A 23423-nucleotide genomic window follows, 5' to 3' on the forward strand; every position below is an offset into this window, starting at 1 on the left:
ACAAAATCGCGAACTAAGTATTTGATCGAATGTTATGAAAACGGATATGTATAAAATCAACTAATCTGGGTGTACGGTAGTGCACCCGTCAAGTTTGAGCACTTCGTGCACTCACGAAAATCACTCCGAACACTCGCCAAAAATACTTCGGACACTCTTTTCTTGAAGAAAATTGGGCACTTAAAAGTTCCCTGTATCTTCATTGAAGCTAAAAGTGGAATTCTGAAATTTCACATAGCAAGATAACTAAATGGTTCGAATATATTACCCCCAAATAACAAGTTTGTAGCTATTATAGTTTACGGAATATTAAAAATAATTAAATTAATTTGGGATTCAGGTAGTAATTAATTCATAAAGAATGAAAATGTTTTTAAAAAAATCAAGAAACATTTTTTGTTCTTAATTCAAAAACTAGATGTCGTGGAGCTTCAATCAAAGGTTTACGCAGTTGCGCACTTGCGCTGTTCGTACTTGTAACTGTATTTCGAAACCGTTATATACTACCAGAAATACACAGTATAATATATCTCTTCCTAAGAAGTATTCCACAAAGTAACATGATTCTTCCCAACATCGGAACAATTAGAGCAAGGTTGCAAAACCGAATCACAGTTCCCTTATCATTACTTTCCTATCACTTGTACCTTGTTAATTTTGTGCTACGTCAAGACGAAGTTTATGGGTTGATTGCTGAGGATTTCAGTTGTAGAATTCAAACCATGGTGAGATGTCCATCTGTAATTTGATGAGCAGGAGAGAAAACAAAAAGAGTATGCCTGGGAAGATAACTAAAGTATTAATAGGATACAGAGTGACTACCAATTTGCGTATGGCGAAACAAAAGGCATATGCTTCACTTCAATTTTCTTTTAGTCACGTGTCTCAAAAATGTTCAATTTTTCTTTGTTCAAACCGTATAAAGCACAAAAAAGTGAATAATTCACGAATAAAGTATATATTTATTTTTATATTTAAGAAAATCTTGTTTCTCATCTCAGAGTTAATATAGAAAATGTAATATAGTAGTATATCTTTGTGTCTGTTTATGTGCGTCCGTGGTTACACTAATATCTCGATAATATTCTACTGGATGAGGCCATATTTTGGTTTTCACAACTTGTTAATCATCTGTGGACTAACTTCACTAAACATATTTAATTCAATCGTTTTTTTTTGTTGGTCTGAAATATAAAACTCGGCTTCGTCATCTTATGAAACGAAGTTCAGAAACTGTATTTTCTATTATTTCAATTGATGCATAAATGAATTTTGCACTGGGTTACAAACAGTCATTTTGGTTTCATTTTCCAATATATTTTTTACAGTAGACATATCTTCTTGATACGTTTTGTCGGTAGTTTTTATTTAACGTCTGTATTCACTTAATATTAACAGAGATGATAAAATGATGACATATGATTGAAATCTTATGTAACGAACATAAATTTTATCTTAAGAAATACTAGTGTAATAGCATTTACAATAATATCCGAGAGTCGAGGAACGGATAGACCTAACCAAATACCTACAACACCACCAACAGAACTGAAGAAATCTATGGCCTGTGAATTATAAAATACAAATATGTATCAAAACCATATAGACTATAGGCCTATCTGTCTTCAAAAATCTTGGTCAAACAGTAAAGAGCAAATGGCCTTTGAGAGCCTTTTAATCAAAAATAAATTAGCTTCTTAATAACCCGTTTTTAAAGGAAACCTTTTGCCTATACTCTAAGAAATATTTGCTCCAACTTGAACAAATAATTGTGCAAAGCCTTAACACACTGGGAACACACTTATGCGTTCAGTTTTGAACAGTAAATACAGGTACCAAATTTAAACACTAAAACTGTGTGGTAGGTTGAGCACTTTCATGCTCATTGTTGAACACTGCGTGTGGTAGGATTTCTTCTTAGGGATGCAAAAGTGAACACTGTTCCATGAACAGTACAGTTGAAAATTTGGCACACATAATGTATCAACTTTGAACGGTATAAATAACAATTTGGAAAACTCATAGTGCCAGTTTGGAATAGTTTAGTCAGTCATTATATGTATAAAATATAAATTTTCAAACGCTTTGAGGTCTTACGTAAATATAAGGGAAAAATGAAATACGCAATAATTCGTCACATTTCCTTTGATATTATTGTAAAATGATGTTTGTAAAGACCAATTATATTTAATTTGAGGTAAATAAGCATGTTGTAGTAAATTAGTAAGATATTTTTGGATTTTTATGAAAATTTTGTTACATTTTTGGGGGTAATATAATTGAAATACGTAAACTTATTAGGCAAACTGTCAAGATTCAACACCTTCTATGCCATATAGGATAATCCAGCACACTTTTCGCAAGTGAACACCTAATATTTCGAAACTGTTCAAGAATGAACAATTGCGTTCAAGTTTGAATACCCATTGAACGCTTTTCTCTTAGAGTGAGAGGTCCCGTAATATAAATCAGGTAATAGACCAATTAAACATCTTCTATACACCCCATTCCTCACGAAGCATGGGCTTAGAGGACAAAACGATTCTGTCTACAGTAAGTTTGCTCTATGATGATGTTAAAAGTATATATTATAACAGTCTCGGTTTAAAGCTTTGTCCACATTAGGCTCGCGCCAGCGTGTTCGCGCCTTCGACTTTTTGCATCTTCGCAACAGATCACGAAACTATTTGCGCTAATGTTCAGATATTTGCTAATATATGGCTTTTCTTATTCTGATAGTCAATGAAATTTGAGCAATCAGTACCATCTACGTGATCCATATTTATTAATAGTGACTCGACGGGGTTTCTGAGCTGCAAGCTGCTTAACTCTGCCATTGTGAAAAAGTAACAAAAAGGATAAACTAATGTACGGCGTCCACACCCCATCCTTCCTCTCGACTGTGATTGGTGCTTTTCTCGCGAAGGCGCGAAACTCTTGGCCTTGTCGCAAGAAATTTGTAACTTCGCGAGGTGAGGACGCAAAGTAGCGAAAACCAAATGTGGACAGTAGTGCGATCTTCCAAGCAAGCAAAGCGAAGCTGTGAACGCGCAAAATTTGTCAGTCTAGGCAGGCCTTAACACTGTTGCATATGCCGCCACCATATTCACGAAGCAGACGTTGCTAATCAAGGTCTTTGCCAATAACAGTTAGAGCTCTGCATTTTCTATCCATTATCCACAAATTGGTTGATAACTGATTATTTATACACAAACTTTTGGATTATAATACGATTTAACATGTAAGTTCTGTCATAAGGACATCATCTCTCACGAAGAGCTGTCGTGAGAAATCTTTGAAGGAGGGAAAAATGTTCAATGCCGGGTTACTCTGCAGCTAATGCGCTGGGCCTCTGTTTAGGCTATACAATTATTATACCACTTGAGATGAGACTGATGACTGACCAAATCGGACATACATACATTTCAACCGTAACATAGAATCTTGGATCCTTAAAGAGAGATAATGTCCTTATGGTTCTGTGGAAAATTTTCGAGTATGGATAAAGATAAAATAACGTGGATAATGAATAGATACTGCCAAGCTCTAATAACAGTTTTAGCTACGTTACTTTGAAAACATTTCTGGGCGGTATTGTTCTTAATTGTTCATTTCATGGGGTAGAATGAGTGATTGCGTTCTCTATGTGAAATAATTTCTTTAAGTGTAATATTTTTAGGAATTCAATACGTCTTTTACAAAGGTTCGTAACTTTAATACGAAGGAAACGCAATTTAGCTTTTAATTAAAATATAAACTACAAAAAACTCCCCGATTTTTAGGTTTAAAACATCTTTAAATTAGACTGAAACTATTTCACCAAAAATTACCGAACTATAAAGCCCCTTTCGGCATCAGTTGAACAATATACAAGAAACCGGAGATACAGTAAGTAGGTCTAGGCCTCTAGGGGTATCTCTCTTTATTGTATCGAATTACCGTGGCTCGATTTAAAACGCCTTTAAACGGGTTAGGGCATTAGGGAAACTTTCTCCTGCTTGATAAAGACTTTGTTTTAATATATATACTTTTATGATATGGATTCTTAATTCTAATTTCGAGATAAGATTCCTTAAAATGAAAAATGTAGCGTTCTTTAAGATATGTACTAGATAAACGTAAATAAAAGGTAATTAATAAAATATTGGGAAAATAAGGTCCATGAGCTGTGGTCTCAAGTTTAAGGGATTACTGAAAATCTAAAGGTTGTCTGGAACGATAATTGAGTAGCCGCGTTAAAGTAAAACTCCAAAACGAATAATTTTAACTATAAAAAAAACACAAAGTTTATTGTCATAAAGAAAAAATGTTCAACTGATAATTTCTAAGTGCCAAAGGGGGGTATTAAATAGCGAGAGCGGGGACACGAGGGTCCAGGTAAACAACCCGTACTTTGGTTGGAAAAGTTTGAGCTACTTCCAACACAAGGTAGGGTATAGCGACGGACTATAGGGGGTCCGTTTAGAGGCGTCTTTCTCGGGGGAGCGAAAGTAAGAATGAGCCTACCTGTAGTGTAGGGCTCGGGCTATTTATAGTTTTTGGGCTGATTTTTTACCTTAGAAAGGCGAGTAGATGATTGGTTAAAGGGAAGGGTCAGGTCAATCATCCGATGACGTACGGGGTATGGTGCCACAAAGATGATAAGATGTTTTACAAAAGAAAATAAATACAAAAAATACAGGAATTGAAGAATGAGTAAGTTGACAAAGAATATAACAGAAGTTTATAAACTGAAGTAAAGGTGGATTTAGCGAGGAATTATTTGAATTTTAAGGTAAGTGTTTTTGTGAATTGACATGAGCCTGCCTTAAAAGTTTTATTTAGAAACTTACTTCAATTAGGGGTCGATGCTTGAAAACTATAATGGTGTGGCCACGTAGCTCCTGATAAATGTCCATGAATCTTTCCCTATTCCTGCCATTGTAAGAATGAGTTATTGAAATTTAATCATAGAAATTTACTAGAAAGGTACTAACATTAATTTTCCTGTTTGAACAACACTGTAGTCAAAATGCTCAACTCTGCAGTCCAATGGACATTTTGATTGACATACTTCCTTAATATTCCTTTTATTGACTGAAAAGCAATTCGCTGCAAAAATAAGGGAACATCATTTCTACATCCTACATGCTAGCATTAATTTATATAAATACTAAGTGTAGATAATACGAAAAGTACTTTATATACACATCCATGATGCTAGAAACTTTTAATCGATTACCACTTTGTCAAAAAAGAAAGCCAAGAAATCAAAAATCATTAAGAAACAACTGTTTGACTTTTTGCGTATTATTATAGTCGAACCAGAATAGTGTCGAAATTTATTTTCGAGGAATTGTACCGAAATTTATTTTCAAGGAATTGTACCGAAATTTATTTTCAAGGAATTGTACCGAAATTTATTTTCGAGGAATTGTACCGAATAGAATTGAATCGAAATTTTGCATCAAATAAAACATTTTAGTATCGAGGGTACCAAACCCACATTTGGAATTGAGTCTATAATATTTGGAAACGAATGCTCTCGAAAATTATGCAATGCGACTAGAATCGAAAAGATTTGCAATTAACTAAAATTTCTTATTTAGTAATTTAATCTCCCAAATATTGGGCTGTATGCACAGTGAACCAAACACATGGAGATCTGATCGATTGATTGGTTGGTTAGTGTAGGTGCTGAGAGGAGAGTGTTTGCTTCTCATTTTATAAGGCATCTACAGCCAAGGGCTGGAACTGTAAACAATGCGTATTTCTTGTTTTTATTTATCAACTCTTAGTTTCAGACCTGAATTAGAAACTTGCAGCCCGTTACATAGTTCGATTTTTCGAATTTGGCCCTTTAGAAGAAACCTTTGGCCAACCCTACATTAAACCCATATTCACAGTTACAGGGGAAACTGTCTCGAAGCGATTCATGCCACTTCCGAAGTTAATTTAGACTAAAACTTGTAATCGAGAATCTAGTTAAAAACCCGGATTTTTGAAGTTGCTTCGTGAACCAACTTAAAGCTGATTTCGAAGCTATATAGTTCCGAGTTTTTATGGTATTTTTCATTGGTTGAGACTATTTTAAAGGGTATTTTTGGAAATATTAACGGAAATACTTATCAGACACCACAAATAAAAGCGTCTTAAATTGTGAACCGACGAAGTTGCACTCGCTTCGAACTGCCAACCAATCAAATCAACACAACACTTGTATTACACACTTGCCTTTTTGGGTTTCGTTGCAAGCCAAGTATCCGCTTATGAAAGGAATCGGCGAAGGTATACATCCACATTTTTCATTAAGTTTGCTCCACAGGCAATAGTAAAAACATGTCTTAAATTAAAAAAAGTGTATTAATGTGTAAATAATTTCATTACAACGAACGTGATCACGGTAAATCAACATAGAATCATTTAGGCAGAAAATAAAAGGAAGTAATATTAAGGCCTTTAACACTTCGTGTAACCGTGCTAAATCTTGCGCATTTGGTCAAGTTGATGGCACTATGGATATGTACAAATTCAATGCGGTTCCAAAAATAGCGGTGTAAAAAAACCTGCTTTGTTTGAAATAGCCGTTGTTATTTTGGTGGATAGTAGTGCTTTAAAAGAGTTTTGAATCATATTTATCTCTCTACATATCCATGAAGTAAAAACAAACGTAACCTTACCCATTAAGAAAGATGAAACCTAATCTAACTTATTAAGAAAACACAGAACATAGTCTTAACATATCTGACCTAATAGAATTGGGGTAAATTTAACCAAACCTGACCTAGTAGAATTTGGGTTTATATAACCATAATCTAACCTTATATTACTTCAAATAGTAGAATTGGGGTTCAATTAACCAAACCCAACCTGACCATACCAGACCTAATAGTATTGGGGTACATTTAACCAAACCTTACCTGACCTAATAGTATTGGGGTTTATATAACCACTCCTAACCTAAACTTACATCACCTGGTAGAATTGGGGATCAAATAATCTAACCTAACCTTATCTCACGTAGTACTATACGGGTTCAAATAAGCAAACCTTGCGTGACCTAACACTTTTGTACTTTCAAACCTGACCTGACCTATAACTATGCGGCTTCAAATAACCACACCTAACTTAAATGATATAGAAGAATAATTCTAATTGGAGTTCAACATAACACTACCTGACATAATTTGGGTTCAAATAAACAACCTGTCCTAATTGGGGTTCAAATAAACAACCTGTCCTAATTGGGGTTCAAATAAACAACCTGTCCTAATTGGGGTTCGCATAAACAACCTGTCCTACACTGTTAGAAAAATTAGTCCAATCACTATCCAAATTTGCACAAAGTAGTCCAAATTTGGATGGTAAGTGATGGAAGGATCCAAAAATGCTAACGTTAATCCAAAAATGGATTCCTTCGATTATTGGTGCTTAAACTATCCAAATTTGCGCAAAGTAGTCCAAAATTGGATGGAAAGTGATGTAAGAGTCCAAAAATGGTAGCTTTATTCCAAAAATTGGTTCTTTCAATTCTTGTGACTAAAACTATCTTTACTAGCTCAATATAGACGATCTTCAGCCTAGCAAAAAAGGGTTAATATATGAAAAGTGTTAAGGTAAAAAAGGGAGCGTGAAATAATATTTGAGGACTTTTTTGACTCCCTACTTAGGCCGCATTTATTTTAAGACCGTGCTTTTTGATTTGTCACTGAAAAGTAAACACAATAATTAATAATTATTGTATTTATTAAATTATTTAAGAACAGCTTGGGAAAACCAATATATTAGCTCTCTGAGTCAAGAGGAAGACTGCCTACAAACCTATTTACCTAGACATGCAATTATTGCAATTTATTAATAAGCAATAGCAGAAGTTAACACAAAGACAGACAGACACCTTAGGCACAGAGCCTCTCCGTGGTATTCATCACTCGGAGAGGTGAAAATCCACTCGTCCTATGCATTGTAAAGGCGTTAGATAAGTGGCAATAAGTCGCAAGATGACTTGGTCCAATTAGCTAGCTGAACTTAAATAAATAAATAAAGAGTCACACTTGAAACTTTATTTGATCATTTATCCCAAATCGTCTTATCTTATTCGTTTAACTAACGATTTCAATACTCGTCTTCTATTAACTTTGGATTGTTTCATGATTTATAATACTGTGGAGTAAAGTCTTAATTACTAGCTTTTTATAAACTATGAAATGTATACAGTGTATCGACTTCATACGCAAACTTCCTTACTTGTCCTATATTAACTTTGACTAGAGAGGTTTCGGTTAAATGAGGTTTTCCTCAAATAATTTATTAATTATATTTTATATTTAATATTTTTATCGAGAGTTACTCGTCAAACTTCTAGTTATATCGTTTTAAGAAACGTTTTACCTAACATCATTTGAACCAAGCTATTATTGAAGTTTGACGCCTAGAATATGCCTATTTCGCGATTGTCTGAAAGACCATAAGGTGGTGGTGTTAGACTTAATGGTGAAGAAAGGTAATATAATAGTGGCCAGAACGAATGGGTCAATGGCTTAAGTGGAATACAATTGTCCAGATTTCCGTGAATTGTTTATGCGATCCGGAAATAAAGAACACTTTGCAAGTTTGCTCAGATTGGGAAAGTGCTCTTGGTCTATTGGGGTGTAACAAAGTACAGACCGACACACAAACAGATATAATGATAGTAGGGTCAATAAGAGTCTCCCACCCCAAGCACTGTGGAAGGCAGGGGCGGTGCACGCACCGCATGCGGTGCAAGCGGTGCAAGCGGTGCGAGCGGTGCGAGGGGGGGAGCAGATGGCACCAGTGACGCTGGAACTTTCGGGAAGTTTAAATTTATCGCAAACACTAAGATAAGATAAGGGATAAGAAAAATAAAAACTGGGAATTCAAATCAGTTCAATTCTAGTGCGGTGAAAGTTTAAAATTTAATTTCTTAATACCGATAAGATATCTCGGAGAAAATTAAATCAATACAGTAGTGGTATGTTATACCATAAAATTCAATATAGACAAAGGTTGATAACACTCTATTTGAAATGAAACGAGTTCGCTTCTCAGGATGCCATGGTAAATACCCGGGTTCAGAGCGTCACGGTAAATTCCCGTTACGTCGTTGATTGAGAAAATACACCCATCATATCTTGGGTGATCGTCTCGCGATAAGATCCTTTAAAAGACGCGGTAGTTTAAAAGATAAGCCATTTTACGACTCTTCAAGCTTTTCACCCCAGCTAACGATATCCACGTGTCATCACTTAGAAATGGACTCTGTTCAACTGTAAGTACGCTCTTAACAATATAGTTAACCCTTGCATGTCCATTTGCATCCAGACTTATAATTAGAGTATTCGGTTCATTTTTACTCCATCAGGGACGAATCAAAAGCGTTCTCCGAAACTGACAATACGCCGGACACGCCTTCCTGTCCTATCTGCTGTAGTGATGATGGTAGAATGAATTCACCCATTACTTTAGAAGCCGCCGTTAGACGAAACAACTTAAGACGAATTGAAAAATTTGGTGCTATCGGATGGGATAAAGATTACGGAAAATCCGAAATGACTACAGATCCCGAGACGAGGGATTTACTAATAAACCCCTCACCGAATGAAGTCTATAATGTAGACGATGGTGAAGGTTATATATGGCAATACGTTAATGGCCCTAATATAAATTTTGGTTTGAAACACTTAGCGATGTACAGATTACTAACTTCTACAGTACAATTACCCGCAGGGTCATTAATTGACATGTATGCTAGACAGTTTCCATGTATCATAAATAAGAAGACCCATCAATTCAAATTGGAAGAATTTGCGGGAGATACTATCCTCGAATTTCCGTACACCTCACACCACACAAAATGTACGGAATGCCAAACCCAGATATTTGCCATTTAGGGAGTTGTCACCCCCGCAATGAGGGGGAATGTAAATTTCGCACCTTTTATTACGGTGGATACGAATTTCATTGCCCATACGAGTACTTAAGAGTTCTGAACTTAGCTCTTCATATGTGTATGTTTATGGTATACAAAACTAACAAAACCGTAAGGAAAAATTATAGTGATGAAAACGACCTAGCTACGCATTATATATTCAAGGCCCTGCAGATTTGCAGGTTAGCCAAGTGTCTGTGTGATAACACTCACAGTTTAATGTTTCACGAAGTTCATTATCACATGAGATCCAATGACGCGAAAAATTATTTCGCGAACAAGTATTTCGCAGACTTTCTTTAATTAATAAAACTTTTGTAAGTTCTACATTTTGTGGGCTAAGGATAGTGTTAAATAATAAAAAATATTTGTAGAATCTCGAATAAAAAGAAAATGTTTGATTGATATGGGTTTCTAATTATTTTACGTAGGTTTAATATAATTTATATTTTAAGCCCTGTCCACGTCTGACACCAAGATGGCGTCCTCACGTAGTCTCTCCTATCATAATACTCTATCTAAAAGGGTAATGGAATTTAACTCAAAAACTTTATCTCGATAACATACCAGTGAACTGATAATGGAAGCAAACATGATTTTGAAATTAATTTACTTCTGTACTTATCAATTTGAACTTAAAAGTATGGACTGAGAGCAAATGAAAAAAAATATGAAATGAAATAATTATTTATTGTCTATATAAAAAACTACAAAGAGACATTAATATAATAAAATCCGCTTATTTATTTACTTTTTTTTGTACATTTTTTTAATTAAAAACCGGAATGCTCTCGCACTCTTTTTGTAGGAGCCATGTAGCCAACCTCGCGGCTTTCACCAGGGTGCAGTTGTTTTCATCCCTGTGGAAGGTACATGCTCTGGGGGTCTCGCAGTCCTCGATGGTGGTCAGTTTCGGACACCCGTACTCCTCGGCGTTGGTAACGTCCACTCCCAAGACCCTGGATAAAACCGAAGCTTTCTCCATCCCCTTCGTTACGAAGGATGATGCCCGCAGACGAATATAATCGCCAACTTCTGTTAACGTCTCGTAGGGATAATCCCCCTCCTCGAAGTTAAGATCGCAAATGTTGTGAGACAACCAGCGGACCTCTCTTTTATCCTTCATGGATAGTTCCGAGAATGGACATGGTGACTGAAAAATACAGACTTCGTAGGCGCCCGTTTCCCCTATGAACATCGTCAGCTCCTTAACGATCCATTTTCCTTTAACCCTGAAGAAATTCGCCTCCAGGACCGCCGTTGTCGCTGTTGTCCTGGAATAATACCGGTTCTTAATCTATGATTATCCGGGGTGTTGGCCTTAAGGTCTACAAAGAGGGGGATAACCGCGTGGCTCTTTCATCGCCCGCCTAATAACTATTATTACCTGGTGAAATTTACTTTCCGATATTTACAATCGTCGACTGGACACGAGGTGTTTTAAACATAACTAGGTAATACGCGTATCTCCCTTTTCCAGGATAATATAGATTCTGCATTAAAATTAGAACGGAAGTGTTTCTATGGTGGGAACCTCTAATGAGAAGATTTGTCACATCCTTGTTATTCGCTATTTCACATAAAAGATCGTCTAATATAACGAATTTCCCCGCACTAACATCTAAGGTGCTAACATCCAATAATCCCTCATGAAATTCTACACACTAAAAACCGTATCCATAAATTACTAATAAATTAATAAGTGAATTCTCTAAATATAAGTTTAAAGGGATGGGTATACATTGTTAAGAGTATACTTACAATTTAACTGAGTCCATTTCTTTGGGATAAGACGTGGATATCGTTAGCTGGGGTGAAAAGCTTGAAGAGTCGTAAATGACTTTTTCCTTTGACCTACCACGTCTTATATACCATCCGTCTCCATACTCTTATCTTAGGTTTCAATTATAATCGAATAAATGCGCGTGGGGAGAGGGATTGATTTATTCACAATGTTTGTTGTGTTTTCGAAATAAAATTTACATCTTGCGAAAAACGTTTTCAATCAATTTAACCACACTATTTTTTTTTACCAGACATGATTAGAAGAAGAAAAACATTTCCATTCTTTTATCCGATGTTTAAACATGCGCGCGGGAAGAGAGTTTGATATCTTCGCAATATCTGTTTGTTGCGTTTCGGAAATAAGATTAACATATTCCGATATTTGTGTGACGTTTAGGGGAAACATTTACTTACGCATCGAAGCAAATAGTAAAAGTGTTTTTCTTTTACATCAATACGAAATATCTGTCCTTCGAAACTAATTTGACCATTCCGCGTTGACGGAAAATATCATCTCTTATCGGTTGAAAGTATAATTGGATATTTCATCGGTTTGAGAGAAAATATGATGATAAGATTTAAAATAGGCTTACCAATAATTAAAAATGAGCTTAAAATATTAATTAATATATTACTTAGAAACATATATATATATCTGTTCAATTATTTCTTATTTCACTTCAAAGATTTCTTAATTTCGTTCTAACATTTCTTATTTTAGTTGAAACATCTCCTATTTCCGTTGAAACATCCCCGATTTCCCTTCAAACATTCACGGTTTCCGTTCAAACATTCAAGGTTTCCGCTCAAAGTTTCACTATTTCCGTTCAAAGTTTCACTATTTCCGTTCAAAGTTTCACTATTTCCGTTCAAAGTTTCACTATTTCCGTTCAAAGTTTCACTATTTCCGTTCAAAGTTTCACTATTTATGTTCAAAAATTCACTATTTATGTTCAAAAATTCACTATTTCCGTTCAAAGTTTCACTATTTCTTGTCAAAGTTTCACTACTTCTGTTCACTCTAAAGAAATTCGTAATCCTACTGCAAAAGTTTATATGGAAAACGAATTTTCAAGGTGAAAGATACGTAGTGTAAAACGGTGGATTTCAAAGTTCAGACTAAATAACAGAAAATCAATGAACCACCATCTATCTCCTCATTAACATTAATTTATGTTTTCATATTATTGCAGTTTGGTTTCTAATATGTTTATAGGTATTTACGTAATAGAAAACGTTTTCAAATGACTGAATTGCGATTAAGTTCTGTTCACAAGAAACTAATTTAAAGTTTCGGCAAACACTAAAAATTGGTTAAAGTTTCGCTAAATGTTTAGTAAACGTTTCGTTGTTCAACTTAAATATATCCGATATTGTTAATATATGACTATTATAAAACAGATAATGAAGTTGAATGACGAAAAAGTGGTCGAAAGTGTTGTTGATCTACTAAAATCCGGATGAAACTGATGTGAAATGAAAGCTTTCGATTGAAAGCGAACTAATACAACTAAGAAAGTGGATCAAAGTTTTGTTAAACTACTAAAATGTGGTTCAAATCACATTCAAAGGAACTAAGAAGCAGTTGAACGTTCAAGAAATGACAAAAGTACATTGAAAGTGTCATGAAATGTCTATAATTCAATTAAAAACACTAAAAATTGGTTAAAGTTTCACTAAATGTTTCGTAAACGTTTCGTTATTCGACTTATATTGTTAATATATGACTATTATAATGGAAAGTGCGAAAATGCGATTTTAAGTTATGACTGAAACACAATTGAGAATGAAGTTAAATGACTATAAAGTGGGCGGAAATGTTGTTAAATTACTAAAGTGTGGATAAACCTGATGTAAAATGAAAACAAATCGATTGAAAGTAATCTAAATCGACTAAGAAAATGGATCAAAGTTCTTAAAAACTTTATCAAATGGTCAAATTTCAATTAAAAGTGACGTGAAATGATTAGCAATGCAAATAAAAGTTAGGTTTTACTGTTAAAATACACTTGAAAGCGATGTTGAATAACTTAAGTGTAATTGGTATTACTGTTAAGAGACTAAAAATCAAATTCCATTTACGATATTGTTAAGTTTACCTTCGTTTCTAGAAAGTGTGTCGCGGAGATCTTATATTTTTCGGATAAAAGCAATAAATCCGCAAGTCGAACATTTTGTTAATAAATGTCTAAAACACAATTGAGAACGAAGTTCAATGACTAAAATCAAAACGTGGACGAAAGTGTTGTTAAATTAATAAGATACGGATCAACCTGTTATAAAATTAAAAAAAAATTCGATTGAAAGTAATCTTAAATGACTAAGGAAATGGATCAAAGTGTGGTTAAACTACTAAAATGCTGTTGAAGACGTTTACAAATGACTAAATTTCAATTAAAGACGACGTCGAATGACTAGCAATGCAAGTAAAGTTAGGTTTTTCGGTTAATTAACGTTTATTTAAATTCCATTACGATAATGTTAAGTTTTTCTTGAGTTTTAGGAGATCTTGGATTTTAGGTTAAAAGTAATAAATTTGCAAGTCGAAAATTTCCAAAATCCGGGAAAATAACCGCTTCGAATTGCAAGGTGAAATAACTATCGCTAATCAAAAAGCAATCAGTGAACGATAAAACCAATTTTATTCTAATTATGAACTAACGAATTTGTGTGATTTAGCTAGAAATTTCAATATATCAAATAAAACACTACAAATTATTTGAAACCAATGGAAATACTCGGACTCGCTAAAGTGAATCATCATCAGCCCTGGATGGATACGTCAAGGCTTCGAACCTCAGGACCGAGGAGGGGCCGCGTAATGAAACACGCGCCGGGAAATAATACGCGCGTGGCGGCCCGCCTCGATCCTGAGGTTCGAAGCCTTGACGTACGACTCTTCAAGCTTTTCACCCCAGCTAACGATATCCACGTCTTATCCCAAAGAAATGGACTCAGTTAAATTGTAAGTATACTCTTAACAATGTATACCCATCCCTTTAAACTTATATTTAGAGAATTCACTTATTAATTTATTAGTAATTTATGGATATGGTTTTTAGTGTGTAGAATTTTATGAGGGATTATTGGATGTTAGCACCTTAGATGTTAGTGCGGGGAAATTCGTTATATTAGACGATCTTTTATGTGAAATAGCGAATAACAAGGATGTGACAAATCTTCTCATTAGAGGTTCCCACCATAGAAACACTTCCGTTCTAATTTTAATGCAGAATCTATATTATCCTGGAAAAGGGAGATACGCGTATTACCTAGTTATGTTTAAAACACCTCGTGTCCAGTCGACGATTGTAAATATCGGAAAGTAAATTTCACCAGGTAATAATAGTTATTAGGCGGGCGATGAAAGAGCCACGCGGTTATCCCCCTCTTTGTAGACCTTAAGGCCAACACCCCGGATAATCATAGATTAAGAACCGGTATTATTCCAGGACAACAGCGACAACGGCGGTCCTGGAGGCGAATTTCTTCAGGGTTAAAGGAAAATGGATCGTTAAGGAGCTGACGATGTTCATAGGGGAAACGGGCGCCTACGAAGTCTGTATTTTTCAGTCACCATGTCCATTCTCGGAACTATCCATGAAGGATAAAAGAGAGGTCCGCTGGTTGTCTCACAACATTTGCGATCTTAACTTCGAGGAGGGGGATTATCCCTACGAGACGTTAACAGAAGTTGGCGATTATATTCGTCTGCGGGCATCATCCTTCGTAACGAAGGGGATGGAGAAAGCTTCGGTTTTATCCAGGGTCTTGGGAGTGGACGTTTCCAACGCCGAGGAGTACGGGTGTCCGAAACTGACCACCATCGAGGACTGCGAGACCCCCAGAGCATGTACCTTCCACAGGGATGAAAACAACTGCACCCTGGTGAAAGCCGCGAGGTTGGCTATATGGCTCCTACAAAAAGAGTGCGAGAGCATTCCGGTTTTTAATTAAAAAAATGTACAAAAAAAAGTAAATAAATAAGCGGATTTTATTATATTAATGTCTCTTTGTAGTTTTTTATATAGACAATAAATAATTATTTCATTTCATATTTTTTTTCATTTGCTCTCAGTCCATACTTTTAAGTTCAAATTGATAAGTACAGAAGTAAATTAATTTCAAAATCATGTTTGCTTCCATTATCAGTTCACTGGTATGTTATCGAGATAAAGTTTTTGAGTTAAATTCCATTACCCTTTTAGATAGAGTATTATGATAGGAGAGACTACGTGAGGACGCCATCTTGGTGTCAGACGTGAACAGGGCTTAAAATATAAATTATATTAAACCTACGTAAAATAATTAGAAACCCATATCAATCAAACATTTTCTTTTTATTCGAGATTCTATAAATATTTTTTATTATTTAACACTATCCTTAGCCCACAAAATGTAGAACTTACAAAAGTTTTATTAATTAAAGAAAGTCTGCGAAATACTTATTCGCGAAATAATTTTTCGCGTCATTGGATCTCATGTGATAATGAACTTCGTGAAACATTAAACTGTGAGTGTTATCACACAGACACTTGGCTAACCTGCAAATCTGCAGGGCCTTGAATATATAATGCGTAGCTAGGTCGTTTTCATCACTATAATTTTTCCTTACGGTTTTGTTAGTTTTGTATACCATAAACATACACATATGAAGAGCTAAGTTCAGAACTCTTAAGTACTGGTATGGGCAATGAAATTCGTATCCACCGTAATAAAAGGTGCGAAATTTACATTCCCCCTCATTGCGGGGGTGACAACTCCCTAAATGGCAAATATCTGGGTTTGGCATTCCGTACATTTTGTGTGGTGTGAGGTGTACGGGAAATTCGAGGATAGTATCTCCCGCAAATTCTTCCAATTTGAATTGATGGGTCTTCTTATTTATGATACATGGAAACTGTCTAGCATACATGTCAATTAATGACCCTGCGGGTAATTGTACTGTAGAAGTTAGTAATCTGTACATCGCTAAGTGTTTCAAACCAAAATTTATATTAGGGCCATTAACGTATTGCCATATATAACCTTCACCATCGTCTACATTATAGACTTCATTCGGCGAGGGGTTTATTAGTAAATCCCTCGTCTCGGGATCTGTAGTCATTTCGGATTTTCCGTAATCTTTATCCCATCCGATAGCACCAAATTTTTCAATTCGTCTTAAGTTGTTTCGTCTAACGGCGGCTTCTAAAGTAATGGGTGAATTCATTCTACCATCATCACTACAGCAGATAGGACAGGAAGGCGTGTCCGGCGTATTGTCAGTTTCGGAGAACGCTTTTGATTCGTCCCTGATGGAGTAAAAATGAACCGAATACTCTAATTATAAGTCTGGATGCAAATGGACATGCAAGGGTTAACTATATTGTTAAGAGCATACTTACAGTTGAACAGAGTCCATTTCTAAGTGATGACACGTGGATATCGTTAGCTGGGGTGAAACGCTTGAAGAGTCGTAAAATGGCTTATCTTTTAAACTACCGCGTCTTTTAAAGGATCTTATCGCGAGACGATCACCCAAGATATGATGGGTGTATTTTCTCAATCAACGACGTAACGGGAATTTACCGTGACGCTCTGAACCCGGGTATTTACCATGGCATCCTGAGAAGCGAACTCGTTTCATTTCAAATAGAGTGTTATCAACCTTTGTCTATATTGAATTTTATGGTATAACATACCACTACTGTATTGATTTAATTTTCTCCGAGATATCTTATCGGTATTAAGAAATTAAATTTTAAACTTTCACCGCACTAGAATTGAACTGATTTGAATTCCCAGTTTTTATTTTTCTTATCCCTTATCTTATCTTAGTGTTTGCGATAAATTTAAACTTCCCGAAAGTTCCAGCGTCACTGGCGCCATCTGCTCCCCCCCTCGCACCGCTCGCACCGCTTGCACCGCTTGCACCGCATGCGGTGCGTGCACCGCCCCTGCCTTCCACAGTGCTTGGGGTAGGAGACTCTTATTGACCCTACTAATGATAATATAACCTCTTCATGATGAACGTCACTTACAGATCTAGCTGTTATATTGGCTTGATATGAGAACAATGTTGTTTGATATCTGTCCATTATCTGTTTGATATTAGTCGAATATGGGCACGATATGAGTCCAATATAGGCTCGATATTAGTCCAATATCGGTTAGAAATTTGTCCAATGCGGGCTTGCTATTAGTCCACTATGGGCTTGATATTAGTCCAATATTGGGACGGTACGAGTTAATTTTTGTCCACTTGCTTAAAATATGGATATTATCCTGACCATTTCTGGATGATAGTTGATCCCTCAATGGGTGATTCTCGATCCAATTTTGGATGAGACTCCAAATCTGGCTAATCATTTGATCGTCCCTTTTTGGACACAAGTTACGTTATCCAAAAATAGACGAAAAACTGTGCTGTCTCAGAGTCAGCCGTTTGGATCCATTTACATCCAATTTTGGACAACATTTTTTAACAGTGTAATGGGTTCAAAACTTCAAATGAACCAACATAACCCTATACCGGACATAAATATGGTTCAAATAACAAAACCTGACCATTGGGTCCTATTACTGACCTATTACATTTGACTTCAAATAGCCCAACCTATTCTGATCTAATGTAACTTAAGTATTATTATTATTTATATTTTAGTGCAAATAACTCAACCTAAACTGACCAATAATTTTTTTGAGTTCAAATAACACAACCTAATCCTACTACCATAATATATTGGGGTTCCTAATTGGGTCATAACCCTAAAAGACGTCCGACTCTGAACCTTGACACTACGATTTTTACCTATTATGCGGTCCGCTCATTTACGGCCTTACCTAATTATACATTTCGTGCCACCAATTAGTATAGGTGGCGCTATTTTTTACATACTTGGTGTAGTCTTGAAACATCTCTAAAATAACCTGGTTTTTGCTCTTACTCGAAGTTGACGGTGGATATCCTTGGTCAACTCCTTGCCTAACCGATTATCATGCAAACGTAATAGAAAGAAGGCAATACCACAATTACATTAGCACTGACGGCTTTGAATTCACTCCTTTTTTGGTACATTTTTCTGTAGTTCAAGCATTTTGTTTTATAGGGGGCTTCAAGAGAGTATATGACAGTCTGGAAAAACATTTTCTGAGTTTTTCAAGCAGAAATTCCAATATTGAGACGTGTAGGCACCTTTTGGAAAACTATTTTGTAGACATTACCAAATGTCAGATAGAAGGATCTTATGTTTCTATTGGGCACTATGTAGGCGCTATGCACAAATATATCAACTCCGTATTCATCATTATCAGAAGTGAAAATTGGCATTTTAACTCCAATCATAAATTCTGCAAAAGGTACCAAGGAAATATGAGTTTTGAAGATGAAGAATCATGTATCGTTCGACTACCTGTGTAGTTCATTAAGATATTTAACTGAACACCCCACATCACACTAATAACAACGCAAGGCTCGTGTCCTGAAGATACCCATGAGCTGTAATGATGTGTAAACCAGGTAATACACTTATTTACACATTTAAAATCGTAATTTACCTTCTACACTGATTTATGGGAATACTTGTTCTATTTTCAACGGTGAAGAACTGGCAGTCGTATAAAACGTCTAAGTAGTTTTCTCGATTACTCATAAACGAGAGAGCGTCATCCCCTCTTGGTGAATTCTTTGGAATATATGTATTGAATGAAGGTATAAGTTAATCTAATGAATATAATTGTTTCACCTTCATTTTGCAAAACCCCTCGTTCTTTCCGCAGAAATACTTGAACAAAATTCTGTAATAAAAAGGTTCAATGTCTAAGAAATTATGCAAATTTGAATACCTTAAAATATACATTCTTCACACTCGAGTTTATATACTGAAGATCACTTTTAGATCATAATATTTTTTGGTATAAATTAGAAGCTTCCCTTAAAAAAAAAGAACACGTGAACATGCTGAGCCTTGATGGTATACAGAATATTCGGTGTGTGACGTTTCGGTGTCTGTACCATTTAAGTGTTCATATAACGGGAAAGTAATTTCCAAGAACACAAATTTTCATTTTCTGTATGGTTTTTGAGAAATAAATGTTATTATTATTATTAAAAAAGGTGTATTTTACTGTTTCATTTCGGTTGATTTGAAAATTTAATTAGAATGGATTAGATTGAAATCATTAGACAATTGCAGGTTCATTTTATAATAGTCTGGTCTATCGTAATAGTGAAATGCAATTACTATCAAACCCTTAAAATATTTTAATTTTGGTTATGTTTGGTTTCACTTCGTACTTTTTGAACAGTTTAGACACCAAAACATTTGCTAGTAAAGCCATAAAAATACTGAAAGCGAGAGCGTCCAAACGTTTAAAGAAAATAAATTCCCCAGATTTGAACTTGTTCTAACAGTAAAATGCAAACGACAATATTAACAACGAAAAGTGATATTTAAGAAAATTTGGTACATTAACGACATTAGTACCTGGTTTTCGCTACCAGTTTGAAAAATGAAAAATTTGCCAAAAAAGTACGAACATGGGATTGAAGCATATAGTTGTGGCTGGAATTTTTGGGGTCCTTTGAACGAGAACATCCGCATCCACTGCCGTTTCGTATGAAAAGTAGACAACGAAAAATTCAACCAACTGATAAACGCACAAGATTGTACACAGAATCGAAACCACAAGCTTAATTCGAAATCGGTTACGATACAATATTTTCCGTTTCGTTTGAGTTTTAACTTTGTAAGGTAGAAGCATTAACATTAAAATTATCGAAACACCTAGAGCTGCCATTTATAATTGCATTTCCAATATTAGTAAATAGTATCAATTATATTTTTACTATTCGATCACAACATGGACTGTGTCAATTGTTTCTTTATATTTATTTTAATACAAAATAACACGCCACACCTCGGTTGCGACATAGCCATAATTGAGAAAAAAGGAGCTATCTACAATTATACTGTGTATGTCTTTCTTTTTCCATCGATTGGACCATTATGTATGTGTGTTGACCATTTGCGTGGTTCACAGCAAAAGAAAATATCTTACTAGGTGTAACTCGGTCGATTGAATTTTATATGCATGAAAATCTTCATCTAGAAAAATATTTCAGGTTATTGATTGATACGAGTGCGTTAAAGTATGTCACGGTAGTTTTGCCGAATGAGGTGTTTTTATTTAAAAAGTGTTTTGCTACATTATTCTTGTCAAGAACCCATATAAGACCTAAGAACGTCAAAATTGCGCTCAGCGTTGTTCCCCCTTAATTCCCTGTTCCTTCCACATCACCGTCATGTTATCAAGCAACAATATAATGATGTAGAAACTTAACATGCAATACGTTATCATTTAAAGTTACATATTTGTTCTTAAGCACATAACCAAAAGAAGCATAGCCAAAAACCGAACCAACGGCGAAATTAACAAAAGAAAATTTAATATTAATACAGTCTATGTATGCTATTTGAGCCACTTGAAAATTCAATAAATATTTTCTTTAATTTTATTCATCTAATAGCCACCGTCGAAATAAATAAATAAATAATTATTCGATTCTTTTGTGAAAAAAGTCTTTTCTTGATTTAAATTTAAGTTGTGGGTTGGAAATTTACTTCTGACCCACAACCGTATTGGATAGAAAACTGGAGAGTTTTGGCAACGAAAGACCTAGCCATATTCCTAGAAAACCACCTACTGAACTGAAGAAGTCCATGACCTGAAACATTAATTATTGAGCAGCGCGAAATACACTTTAGTTCTTCATGTCCAAGAATATAGATTATACATATTAACACCACTTACTTTATACTGAGGCCTATGCTTGAAAACAATTAAATTTTGACCACGTAGCTCTTCGGATATATTCAAATACCTTTCTTCTGACCTACAATAATGAGAATATGTACTCTTATATATATTTTAGAAAGTGGTTTGTTCGTCATTAATGTACAGTCTCAATTCGTTACCAAACTGCGTTTTTGATATCGGTACCAACAGAAGTTTTTAGAAGTAGCTAACATTTTAGAGTTATGAGTAGCCCCTAAATAAGTATGGTTTTTATGAAATTGAATGTTTTGAAAATTGGATTTTAAAAAACAACATCATGCAAATATTTCATTTGGGTGGCCCTGAAGATTAAGCGTTTTGTGTCTACATAGACATGACACCCTTAAAATATTAGGTTAGTGCCGCGTATCTAAGCTTGTAGACAGATATAGTGCAGGCAAAATGGGATTCAACATAAGGATCTTGACGGATTTTGTTTTATATAAATTCATTAGTTTACGTTATTTTTCTTTCAGGAATATATTTTGCGAGCTATATTTCGTAGAACGACCGCATTTGTTATTTTCTTCTCCATTGAGATTCCAATTCACTGAACTATCCTGGTATCAAAATTACTACATTTAAGAATAATTATTTGGCACCTCTCCAATTATTTTCTGTCATAAGTTGAAACAATCTAAATTCTAGAGTTCAATTTCTATGTTCGGTTCAAAAGAAAGTGGGCAAGAAGTTTCTTTCCCATGGCTATGACATGTAGTCGTTCTCTCCAAGACAATTGGGTGACCCAGACTAAGTGTCCGACAATTGGGAGCGGGATAATTTGGAGGACTGAAAAATTGGAGTCGGACAGTTGGGAGAATTTAAAATTGGGTGAGTGACAATTGGAAGGCAATCGAACCGACAGAGCGTTAATTAGATGAATTGAAAATTTAATTTTCAAAAAGTTCATATTTCTGGTAAAACCATAAATGTTTAGCGAAAGACAAAACCTAACCTAGTTGAACTAAACCAAACCTGACCTCACAATACATAAAATTTTGAGCTTCCAATTCTTGTGGTTTTTAAGAAATACGTATTTTTGCAAAGTAAACTTTTTAATCATACAATTGACGGTCGGTTTCATCGCCACTCATTTGTTGTTCACCAATTTTTAAATTTTCCCAATTTTTAGCCCACCAAATAATCGCGCTACAAACTGTCGGACACCCAGTCGTCGTGACCCAAATGTCTTTCACCAAATTGTCTTGCTCTCAATAGGTGCACATTGGGTTTCGTTACACTTCCAATGATTAAGTTAGATCAAAAATATTGCTAAATACGCGGTGTTGTACTTAGAAAAATCGTAAAAGTTTGCGAAAAGTTACGAACATAAAGAATTCGGTTTTGTAGCATCGAGTAATTAACAAAATATTTTTTCTATTAATTAAGCGCTGCCGTGTGATAGAAAACGGTCACTGTAATGTCTTTCTCCTCGAACCGATATTTTGCAAGCTATAAATTATTTTTTCGTAACAAGAAGGGAGGCCAAAAAAGGAAACCAAACTCTAGGATATTTTAACATTTTTGAAAGTAGAGCAGCCCAGGGAACGCCATAAGCATTGTAGTGCCAATAGACCCTTAAAGAAAGTCGTTCAAATTTCCCAACCGTCTTTTGAGGATTGGCAGAGCATTCTGGGTAATCAGTATATTAATCTGATTGGTTTAGACGGCTATGTGCCGATTTTGCGCAGTAGTGACAAGGAAGTGTACTTTAAAAATTTAATGGTGGAACTTTGGAATTGAAGTTTCAGGTGAAAGTGATTTAGTAACTGTTTTAGAGCAGATTTCGCTTTACCACAAGCTCACAACGTAATTACCTTGTTGTTTTTCGCAATGGAGCCTCAAATCGTAGAAAGGTAAGGAGATTTCCAAAGCTTGTCATTGAAATTTC

At 35.2% G+C, this 23423-nt stretch overlaps 2 long non-coding RNA genes across 6 annotated transcripts in view; both read left to right on the top strand.

The window, feature by feature from the left end:
• Positions 1 to 3818: 3818 nt before the first annotated feature.
• The window catches only part of LOC149682794 (uncharacterized), a 524355-nt gene continuing 504750 nt past the window's right edge, over positions 3819 to 23423 (top strand). Inside the window, exons 1-3 of one of the 4 annotated variants that reach the window (XR_016365487.1) lie at positions 3819 to 3888; positions 4561 to 4922; positions 5007 to 5493. This is a non-coding gene — a long non-coding RNA (uncharacterized LOC149682794). Of the gene's footprint in view, positions 4923 to 5006; positions 5494 to 23423 lie in introns of those variants that run through there. The other 3 variants (XR_016365488.1, XR_016365486.1, XR_016365485.1) reach the window with 3 other exon arrangements.
• LOC149682795 (uncharacterized) lies at positions 18546 to 19804 on the top strand. Of its 2 annotated transcripts, XR_016365527.1 has the most exons (4): positions 18546 to 18882; positions 18967 to 19214; positions 19301 to 19406; positions 19475 to 19804. It is a non-coding gene; the product is annotated as an uncharacterized LOC149682795 (long non-coding RNA). The 2 variants fall into 2 exon arrangements; XR_016365526.1 differs by having other exon boundaries at positions 18546 to 19214.

This window comes from Phalangium opilio, unplaced genomic scaffold (assembly GCF_054372755.1).
Source record: "Phalangium opilio isolate 3A_F unplaced genomic scaffold, DU_Popi_V2 ptg000038l_1, whole genome shotgun sequence".
NCBI classification, from domain to species: Eukaryota; Metazoa; Arthropoda; class Arachnida; order Opiliones; family Phalangiidae; genus Phalangium; species Phalangium opilio.